Below are 10,155 nucleotides of genomic sequence, written 5' to 3'. Positions count from 1 at the left end.
CACAGAAATGCATATCCTGTATTTATTTATAGTGTAAATGTTAGTATATGGTGAAAATGTCTAGGAGTGATGTATCAAAAAAATTGGGCATACTGTATTAAGGTTTGTATTTTCAGATACATTTTTTGTTTGCTATGATTAATGTGGAAAACATAATTAATTTTGGCCCATAATCCAGTTAAAATACATTTTTAGAAAGTAAACAATAAATACACAAAACTTGGCTTCACAAAATGTGCTTATGTAAGAATTTATTAAATGTCCCTAATGTATCTGTCTCCACCATCATTCCTGGCATTGCATTCCACATTCTTAGCACTTTCTGCAAACAAAAACTACCTCTGATGTTCCCCCTACAATTTCCTCCAATTATCTTAAAATTATGCATTCAATTAACCATTGCCATCCTGGGATAAAGGCACTGTTTATCCACTCTATTTATCTATACACCTCAATCAAGTCACCTCGTGTCCTCCTTCAGTCAAAAGACAAAATCCCTAGCTTACTCACCTTTCCTCATAGGACACCTTGGCAAGCCTCTGGACCGCATCTTCCAAAAAAAAGGGCGCCCAAAATTGAACACAATATCTCAAATGTGTAACCAGAGTTTTATAGAGCTCCAACATTACCTTGTGCTTCTTTCACTCAATCCCCTAACTAATAAAGCCAAGCAAACCATATGCTTACTTAACCACCCTATCAACTTCCATGGCTACTTTGAAGGATCTGTGGGCATTGTCCCCAAAATCCTCCTTTTCCTCTACACTGCTGCGAATCCTGTCAGTAACCATGCAGTCTGCCTTCAAGTTCAACCTTCTAAAGTGTACTACTTCACACCCCTCCAGATTGAACTCCATCTACCACTTCTCAGCCCAGCTTTGCATCATATCAACGTTATGTTGTAACTTATGATAATCTTCTACACGATCCACAATATAACTAACTTTTATGTCATTGCAAACTTACTAACCCACTTCACTTCTTACTCACTTCTTCATTTAAGGCATTTATAAAAATCACAAAGAGCAGAGGTCCTAGAACAGTTCCCTACGGAACGCCACTGGTCACCACACGACAGACAATAGACGCTCTATCTACTTCCACCTTCTGCCTTCTGAGGGCAAGCCAACTTTGAGTACATGTATACAAGTTTCCTTGGGTTACATGCATCCTTAATTTCTGAATGAGTTTACCATCTGGAACCTAATCAAACAACTTACTAAAATCCATGAGGAATATAGCTGTAGGAGAGAAGAAAGACTATAAAATATCTTTGGCAAGTAAAGTTATGAAAAACTCCAAGCTATTCTATAAGGATGTCAGGTGCAAGAGGGTTGCCAGGGGAAAAGTTAGTCCTGATAGGTACCATAGGAGTAAATGAACACTTCCCATCTGCATTCACCAAGGAGAAAGAAATAGAAAATAATGAGTTCAAGTAGGGTAGTGGTGGGGGGGGGGCAGTTGTTTAGATGACATGGAATGTATAAGGGTTGATAAATCCTCAGAGCCAGATGAATTCTATCCCAGGATACTTTTGAAAGGAAAGAAGAATCTAGCTGGGTTTCTTACAGGTATTTTACAACTTTGTTAGGTGTAGATGAGGAGCCAGAAGACTGAAGGATAACTAATGTTCCTTTTTTTTCAAAAAAAAGCGTAGCAGGGATAAGCCAGGTTGATTAACCTGGCATCAGTGGTATAGAAATTATTGGAGAAAATTCTAAGGAACACAATTAATGTAAATTTGGAAAAGCAGGGGTTGATCCATGGAGAGTCGGCATGGCTTTGAAAAAAGGAAATCCTCTCTCAATAATTGAATTTTTAAGGTGGTAACCCAAGAATATTGAAGCAGGTTGGTAGCCTTATCTGTATGAACTTTAGTAAAGCATTTAACAGTAATCTAAAATATGATAATCTAAAATATTAAAGCACGTAGGACAAGGCAGCTAATTAGATCAAAAATTGGATTGGTGATAGGAGGTATAAAAGAGTTGTAGAAAGTTGTTTTTCTGTTTGGAAGCCTGACCAGCAGTGTACCACAGGGATCAGTGCTAGGATCCTTGTTGTTTGTAATGTATATTGATCACTTGAATTTGACTGTAGGAAGAATGATTAAGCTTGCAGATGATATGGAAGTTGATGGTGTTAGATATAGTGAGAAAAATTGTCCAAAGCTACAGCACAATCTGGATTAGTTGGAGAATAGGCAGATTTTTTGGCAGATGGAATTTAATTTGAGCAATTGCAATGTAATGCATTTTGAGATGAAATAAGGTAGGACACAGACACAAACAAGAAAATCTGTAGATGCTGGAAATCCAAGCAACACACACAAAATACTGGAAGAACTCAGCAGGCCAGACAGCATCTATGGAAAAAAAAGTACAGTCAGCGTTTCGGATCGAAACCCTTCGGCAGGATTGGAGAGAAAAACAAGTAGATTTGAAGGTGGGGATAGGGGAGAGAGAAACACCAGGTGAGAAGTTAAACTTGGAGGGGGAGGAATGAAGCAAGGAGCTAGGAAGTTGATTGGTGAAAGAAACAGAAGGCCATAGAAGAAAGGGGTGGGGGAGCACCAGAGGGGGTTGTGCCTCCACCCTCCACCCCCTCCCCCATTCACCATTTCCCATCCCCTTATCCCTCTTTCATGTTATCTCTTATCCCGCCCATTGCCTCCCTCTGGTGCTCCTCCACTCCCCCCCCCCCCTTCTTCTTTCTTCCATGGCCTTCTGTCTCCTTCACCAATCAATTTCCTAGCTCTTTGCTTCATCCGTTCCCCTACAAGTTTCACTTCTCGCCTGGTGTTTCTTTTACCCCTCCCCCCCCCCCCCCACCCCACCCCACCTTTCAAATCTACTCCTTGGCATTTTTTCTCCAGTTCTGCCGAGTTCTTCCAGCATTTTATGTAGGACATGTACACTATTGATGCTAAGAAACATTGATGAACAAGGGAGACCTTAGGATTCAAGTCCCTTGTTCCCTGAAAGTGACAATGTGGGTAGGTGGTGAAAAATACATTATATAGTTGTCTATGTAGGTCCAGGCATACAATATAAAAGTTCAGATATAATGTTACAACTTTTCACTGCTCTTGGAATACTTTGTGCAATGCTGGTTGTCATGCTAAAAGAAGGTGTGGTGTTGGAGAGGATGCAGAGGAAATACACTTAGATGTTGCCTGGATTGGAGGACTTTCATTATAGGGAGAGGTTAGAGAGGTTGGTCTTATTTTATTGAAGAAAAGGAGGCTGATGGGTGATCTGATAAAAGTTTACAAGATTATGAGAGGCACAGATGGAGTACATAGAATATTTTTCCCATGTGGTTGAGGTGTCGAAATCAAGAATTCTTAGCTTTAAGGTGAAAGGAAGGAACTTAAATTGAGGTTGAAGGGAATGTTTCTTGAAGAGTTTGAAATGAGAGTAAAAATTCTGCTGAAAGAGGAAATGGAATCAGATATAATCACTACATTCAAGTGGCATTTGGATTAAAAATGGGCTTAGTGTATAGCAATGCAGTGGTGGACTGGGTGGGCCAACGAGCCTGTTTCTGTGCCGTACAACTCCAATTAAAACATTTAAGGACTTTGAGAATATAAATTAGATTTTACATTTGCTGCCAACTGATTAGCTAACTTCTTATTATATGTTTCCCAAAGATTTATATTAATACTGGGTAAGTATTTGGTAATTGGTTTAACATTACCACATGTACCAAGATACAGTGAAAAGCAGTGTTTTGGCAGACTGTTCAGACAGATCATTCTAAGCATAAATACAATGGGGTAGTACAAAAGGAAAATTAATAACAGAATGCAGAATATATTGTTACCTTACAGAAAAAGTGTGGTGTAGGTAGGTAAAATATAGGGATGCACAAATTCAATCAATCAATCGCACTAAGCCCACCAGATAAGTATTTCTGCCCTTCCCTCTGAGCTTTAAGCATATCCATATGGGTCACGTAGATTGATCCTACCAGACAATGGTTGGAAGGTTTACACTGGGGTAGGCTGTTAGGTTTCATTTGAGTAAACCATATCATCAGCTTTCTGCTTATCTGGGCTGTCATTCTGATGGAAACCAAAATGTAAATGCATAGAACGTAGTTCTGAAAAGTTGCACGGAAGTTAACAAGACCAAGGCTTCTCAGGTGATAAAGTGCAGCAGCATGTCAGGCAGAATAGAACCTTGTAAGTTTAATGGTTTTGTTCTGCAGCTTCAAAACATTGTGGTTAGTCAGCTAACCAATAAGTATGTGACTTAAAAAAAAATTGCACTAACTTTCAGAAACATTGCTGCAAAATCTCAAGTATAATTTATAAACCTCATTCGTTCTGGGCATACACTACTAGCAAGCACATTCCATTATGTACAGTGTGAACGTATAAAATTTGCAGTAAACAGAGGTGAATTTTACATTTGAATCTGAGGTTGCAAGGCTACTACAGGCACTAGAGATTATCAGAATATGTGGAACAATTCCATTAAGCTCAATTGTTTTAGATGAATAGCTGGATGATTTTAGTTGGGAATAAACAATACAATTTGGAGATACACTATCAAGAAAGAATTGCTGGAAATTAAAAGAAATGAAATAAGCAATGCCAACTTCAAAAATTGTATTTTGCAAAAGTGTATATCCACTGTATTACAAATGAAATATTATATTCAATGAGGATATATTTTTAGGATTAGAATCCCAGACTGCTGTTGAGTGTAATGGACATATTTCAATTAAGTAATTCCATCAATCTCAAAGGCAATGCTTTTAATTCTATATGATATTAATGGTTTGCTTGGTAGCAGTTGGACATTAAGTGGGCTGCTAATTGTAGCAGTGTGCTCCACACAGCGCTGGAATAACGATATGCAGACGGTGAGTTGCAGTTGTGTTCAAACTTAGTGGCCTCGCTTTTAAGCCTTCCCGTTTCCGCCCTCCCCGGGTGGGAATGCTATAGGGGGCGCATATTCACAGTCCCTTCACACGCGTGGGCTTTTCCCCTTGCTGGTGAAGAAGGCTTGGTGCCCTTTTTGGGGCTGGCCTCTGCCAGCGCGCACCGTTTTGTGAGCCGGTTCAAGTGCAATGGGTCGCCACATAACCCCCCCCCCCCCCTCCAGAACCAGCGATACACCCCCCAATGTCCACAGTCTGAGTTGGCCTCTGTTTGGGAGGTCTGCCTCTGCACCTCGGTGCCTGAGCCCTGACCGGCTGCGCCAAGTCCACATGGGCCGGTTTGAGTCGGTCCACTGTGAAAACCTTCTCTTTCCCCCCAATGTCCAGTACAAACATGGACCCGTTGTTCCTGATCATCTTAAACGGCCCCTCATAGGGCCACTGTAGCGGTGCCCGATGTCTGCTCCGGCGTACAAAAATAAACTTACAGTTCTGCAGGTCTTTGGGTACGCAGGTCGGGCTCTGTCCATGCTGTGAAGTGGGTATGGGGGCCAGGTTACCGAGCCTCTCACGTAGTCTGTCCAGGACTGCTGCGGGTTCTTCCTCCTGCCCCCTTGGGGCAGGTATGAACTCTCCTGGGACGATCGGGTGCACAGTACACCAACTCAGCCGACAAGGTGTGCAGATCCTCTTTGGGCGCCATGCGGATTCTGAGCAGGACCCATGGAAGTTCGTCCACCCAGTTAGGCCCTTGCAGGTGGGACATGAGATCCGACTTCAGGTGACGGTGGAAATGCTCCACTAGCCCGTTCGATTGTGGGTGGTAGGCATTTGTGTGGTGCAGCTGTGTTCCCAAAAGGCTGGCCATAGCTGACCACAGGCTGGAGGTGAACTGGGCGCCTCTGTCGGAGGTAATGTGGGCTGGTACACCAAAGCGAGATACCCAGGTTGCAATTAGTGCTCAGGCGCAGGATTCGGAGGTGGTGTCAGCGAGCGGGACTGCCTCTGGCCATCTTGTGAACCGGTCTACGATACTTAGGAGATGCCGCGCTCCTCGCGACACTGGCAGGGGGCCCATGATGTCCACATGAATGTGGTCAAAATGCCGGCGGGTGGGGTGGAACTTCTGCAGCAGGGCTTTGGTGTGCCACTGCACCTTGGCTGTTTGGCACTGCATGCACATTTTGGCCCATTCACTGACCTGCTTGCGGAGTCTGTGCCAAACGAACCTGTTGGAGACCAACCAGACGGTTGCCCTGATGGAGTGGTGCGCTAAGTTGTGAATGGAGTTGAAAACTCGCCGCCGCCAGGCTGCTGGGACGGTGGGGCGAGGTTGGCCGGTAGCCACGTCACACAGTAGGGTCCTCTCACCTGGGCCTACGGGGAAGTCTTGGAGCTGAAAACCGGAGATTGCAGTCCTGTAACTAGGGATCTCATCGTCTGCCTGCTGCACCTCTACCAGCGCTGCATAGTCCACCCCCGGGCCTGGATGGTAGGTCTGGATAGGGCGTCCGCCACGACGTTGTCCTTTCCCGAGACATGCCGGATGTCTGTCGTGTATTCAGAGATGTAGGACAGATGTCGCTACTGGTGGGACGATCAGGGATTGGACGCCTTCGTGAACGCAAAGGTGAGCGGTTTGTGGTCCATGAGCGCAGTGAGGGACCTACCTTCTAAGAAGTACCGGAAATGCCAGATTGCCAGGTATAATGCCAACAGCTCCCGGTCGAAAGCACTGTATTTGAGTTCGGGTGGTCATAGGTGTTTGCTGAAGAACGTCAGGGGTTGCCAGTGACCCTTGATGAGTTGTTCCAGCACTCCACCGACTGCTGTGTTGGATGCATCCACTGTTAGGATGGTAGGGACATCCGTTCTGGGGTGCACTAGCATCGCGGCGTTTGCCAAGGCTTCTTTGGTTTTAACGAAAGCGGCTACGGCCTCCTCGTACCAGGTAATGTCCTTGCCCTTACCCAACATCAGGGTGAACAGGGGGCATGATTCGAGCTGCTGAGGGGAAGAAGCGGTGGTAGAAATTCACCATACCCACGAATTCCTGCAGACCTTTGAATGTGTTGGGTCGGGGGAAGTGTCTACCTTGGCGGGTAGAGGGGTTGCCCCGTCTTTAGTAATCCTGTGGCCCAGCAAGTCGATGGTGTCGAGTCCGAACTGGCATTTGGCCGGGTTGATTGTTAGACCGTACTCACTCAGTCGGGCGTAGAGTTGACAGAGGTGGGACAGATGCTCCTGACGACTACTGCTGTCTATGAGGATGTCGCCCAAATAGATGAAAGCGAAGTCCAGGTTGCGTCCCACCATGTCCATGAGCCGCTGGAACATCTGTGCGGCATTCTTTAGGTTGAACGGCATTTGGAGGAATTCGAAAAGGCCGAACAGAGTTATGAGTGCTATTTTGGGGATGTTGTCCAGATGCATTGGGATTTGGTGGTATCCCCGGAGGAGGTCTACCTCGGAAAAGATTCTTATGCCATGCAGGTTTGCTGAAAAGTCCTGAATGTGCGGCACAGGGTAGTGGTCCGGTGTTGTAGCCTCGTTCAGTCGGCGGTAGTTGCTGCATGGTCTCCAGCCCCCTGTCGCTTTGGGCACCATGTGCAGGGGGGAGGCCCATGGGCTCTCGGACTGCCGTATGATCCCCAATTCCTCCATCCTCATGAACTCCTCCTTCGCCAGTCGGAGCTTGTCCGGGGGAGGCCTTCGAGCACGGGCGTGGAGGGGTGGTCCCTGGGTCGGGATGTGGTGCTGTACTCCGTGTCTGGGCATGGCTGCCGTGAACTGTGGTGCCAGAACTGATGGGAACTCCGCCAGGACCCTGGTGAAGTCGTTGTTGGACAGCGTGATGGAGTCCAGGTGTGGGGCTGGCAACTTGGCTTCACCCAGGGAGAAAGTTTGAAAAGTCTTGGCGTGGACTAGTCTCTTCCCTTGCAGGTCGACCAGCAGGCTGTGAGCTTGCAAAAAATCTGTCCGCAGGAGTGGTTGGGCCACGGCGTGCCAGTGTGAAGTCCCACGTGAACTGTAGCCACACCGTACGGGTGCCGTAGGTCCATATTGTGCTGCCATTTGTGGCCCGCAGGGTGGGTCCCGGTTCTCTGTTGCGGGTGTCGTAACTCGTCGGAGGTAAGACGCTGATCTTGGCCCTGGTACCAACCAAAAAGCAGCGTCCCGACTGTTTGTCCCAGACATCCAGGAGGCTACCCTGATGGCCAGCCGCCGTAGCCATCAGCGGCGGCTGGCCCTGGCGTTTCCTGGGAAGTTGCAGGGCGGGCTCCAGTGGCAGGCTTCTGTTCCCCACTGCTGGTGGTAGTGTTACGTACTCGTGGGTATCTTGTACTTGTCACGTGACGGGTGCTGAAGCTATACTGGACTTAAGGTAATGGTCTTGTGATGGTGGAGTGATGTCATTTTTCTGCCAGTAGAGGTCATGTGACAGGTTTTTTCAACAGTATAAAAGGAGGACCCCCTCCCTGTGAGGAGGGGCAGTTCATTGCTGGATTTGCCATTTTGACACCATGCTACTGCGTGGTCCAATATTATGATGCAGTTCTGTTGAAAGGTGGAGTTTTCTTTAATGCCTAAAGTTTAAAAGGTCATTGCCGGCAGTTTCTTTATAATACTGCCAGTTAAAAATCAGTGGAGAGTGAAGATCAGAGTTCGAGAGCTAAAAGATCAAGGAAAGTCAATTTCGATGGTGAAACAGGTTTGACCTTCTTTGATCCTCATTTGGAAGGAATTCGTTGGCTGTCCCCGTGTTAGCCCCTGCGATAAGAGCAGAAAGGGTTGGGTACAGTTTCGTCAAGGAAAGGTCAGTGCCTTTAAGCCCTTTCATTTTCATTTTCGTAAATTCACCGGGAAAAGTATAGTTCGACTGGGAACTGCAGCAACACGACGTGAAAGAGAATTTAAATCGTCTTAAAAAAAAGTCTCTACTTTAATAGACTGTAAGCATTTTGAACTTTCGCAGTACTACGTTGAAGAACTGTTTTTGCAACATCGCTTTAAGAACTGTTTTGGCTTTATCCCTTTAAGAACTGTTTAAGCTGTCGCACAGCAGCTGATTTCCGGTTGCGCTAGTTGTTTGTTTACTTTTTGGAGTTTGTTTTTCAGTGTTTAATAAATGTTTTATTTGTTATTAAAAAAAAACCTGCCTCACTTATATATTTATTGTTGCTGAATCCGTAACAGTAGAAGCACCATTGTTCCTTGACCTCCGCACTGCTGCCTCTGGGTTTTGTGGGCTCTGCTGCCGGGCCTGGTCCAGTCTGCTGTTGGGCGCATGGCTTGGTGATCTGTGCGACGGATGCCCCACTCTCCTTAGCTTTCCACAGCACATCTGCCCTGGCCACCACCTTCCGGGGGTCACTGAAATCTGCGTCGGACAGCAGCAGGCGTATGTCCTCGGGCAGCTGCTCTCAGAATGCCTGCTCAATCATGAGGCAGTGCTTGTGTCCTTCAGCCAGGGCCAGTATCTCGTTCATTAATGCTGATGGCGGCTTGTCTCCCAAACCATCCAGGTGCAATAAGCGGGCAGCTCGCTCGCGCCGTGAGAGTCCAAAAGTCCTTATGAGCAGGGCTTTGAATGCTGTGTATTTGCCGTCCTCCTGTATGACTGTATGAACTCCTCAACCTGGGTGGCCGTCTCCTGGTCGAGGGAGCTCTCCACGTAGTAGTAACGTGTGGAATCCAAGGTTATCTCCCGAATGTGGAATTGGGCTTCTGCTTGTTGAGGTCGCAGCGTCTAGAAGCTTGGCAGTTTTAACGAAACTGCATGAACAGATGCGACGTCGTTCATCTTTGGTCCAAATATCGTTTGGGCCATCGGGGTCACCAATTGTAGCAGTGCTACACACAGTGCTGGAATAATGACACGCAGACAGTGAGTTGCAGTTGCGTTAAAGCTTTATTCAAACTTCGCAGCCTCGCTTTTAAGCCTTCCCGTTTCCGCCCTTCTCGGGCAGGAATGCTGTATTCAAATATTCACAGTCCCTTCCCACGCGTGGGCTTTTCCCCTTGCTGGTGAAGAAGGCCTGGTGCCCTTTTTGGGGCCGGCCTCTGCCAGCGCGCACTGTTTTGTGAGCCGGTTCGAGTGCGCTGGAAAGTGGGTCGCCACATAATAAACCAGCATTTTTCTTTGTGTGTAACTAGTAACATTGTTATCCAGTTGAGTGTGGTTAAAATAAAACATCTGACAGCTGCTTTCATGAAATGATTATTTGAAGCGTGTTTCCTCTGAACGGTGCTAAACTGTTA

General features: G+C 46.4%; 1 protein-coding gene across 5 annotated transcripts in view; it reads left to right on the top strand.

Annotated features, from left to right (window-relative positions):
- The window catches only part of LOC132399744 (ankyrin repeat domain-containing protein SOWAHA), an 89,683-nt gene that overhangs the window by 3,216 nt on the left and 76,312 nt on the right, over positions 1-10,155 (top strand). The gene's annotated exons all lie outside the window — the stretch shown is intronic.

This window comes from Hypanus sabinus, chromosome 9, assembly GCF_030144855.1.
Source record: "Hypanus sabinus isolate sHypSab1 chromosome 9, sHypSab1.hap1, whole genome shotgun sequence".
NCBI lineage: Eukaryota > Metazoa > Chordata > Chondrichthyes > Myliobatiformes > Dasyatidae > Hypanus > Hypanus sabinus.
This window is presented reverse-complemented; position numbering and strand designations above follow the sequence as displayed.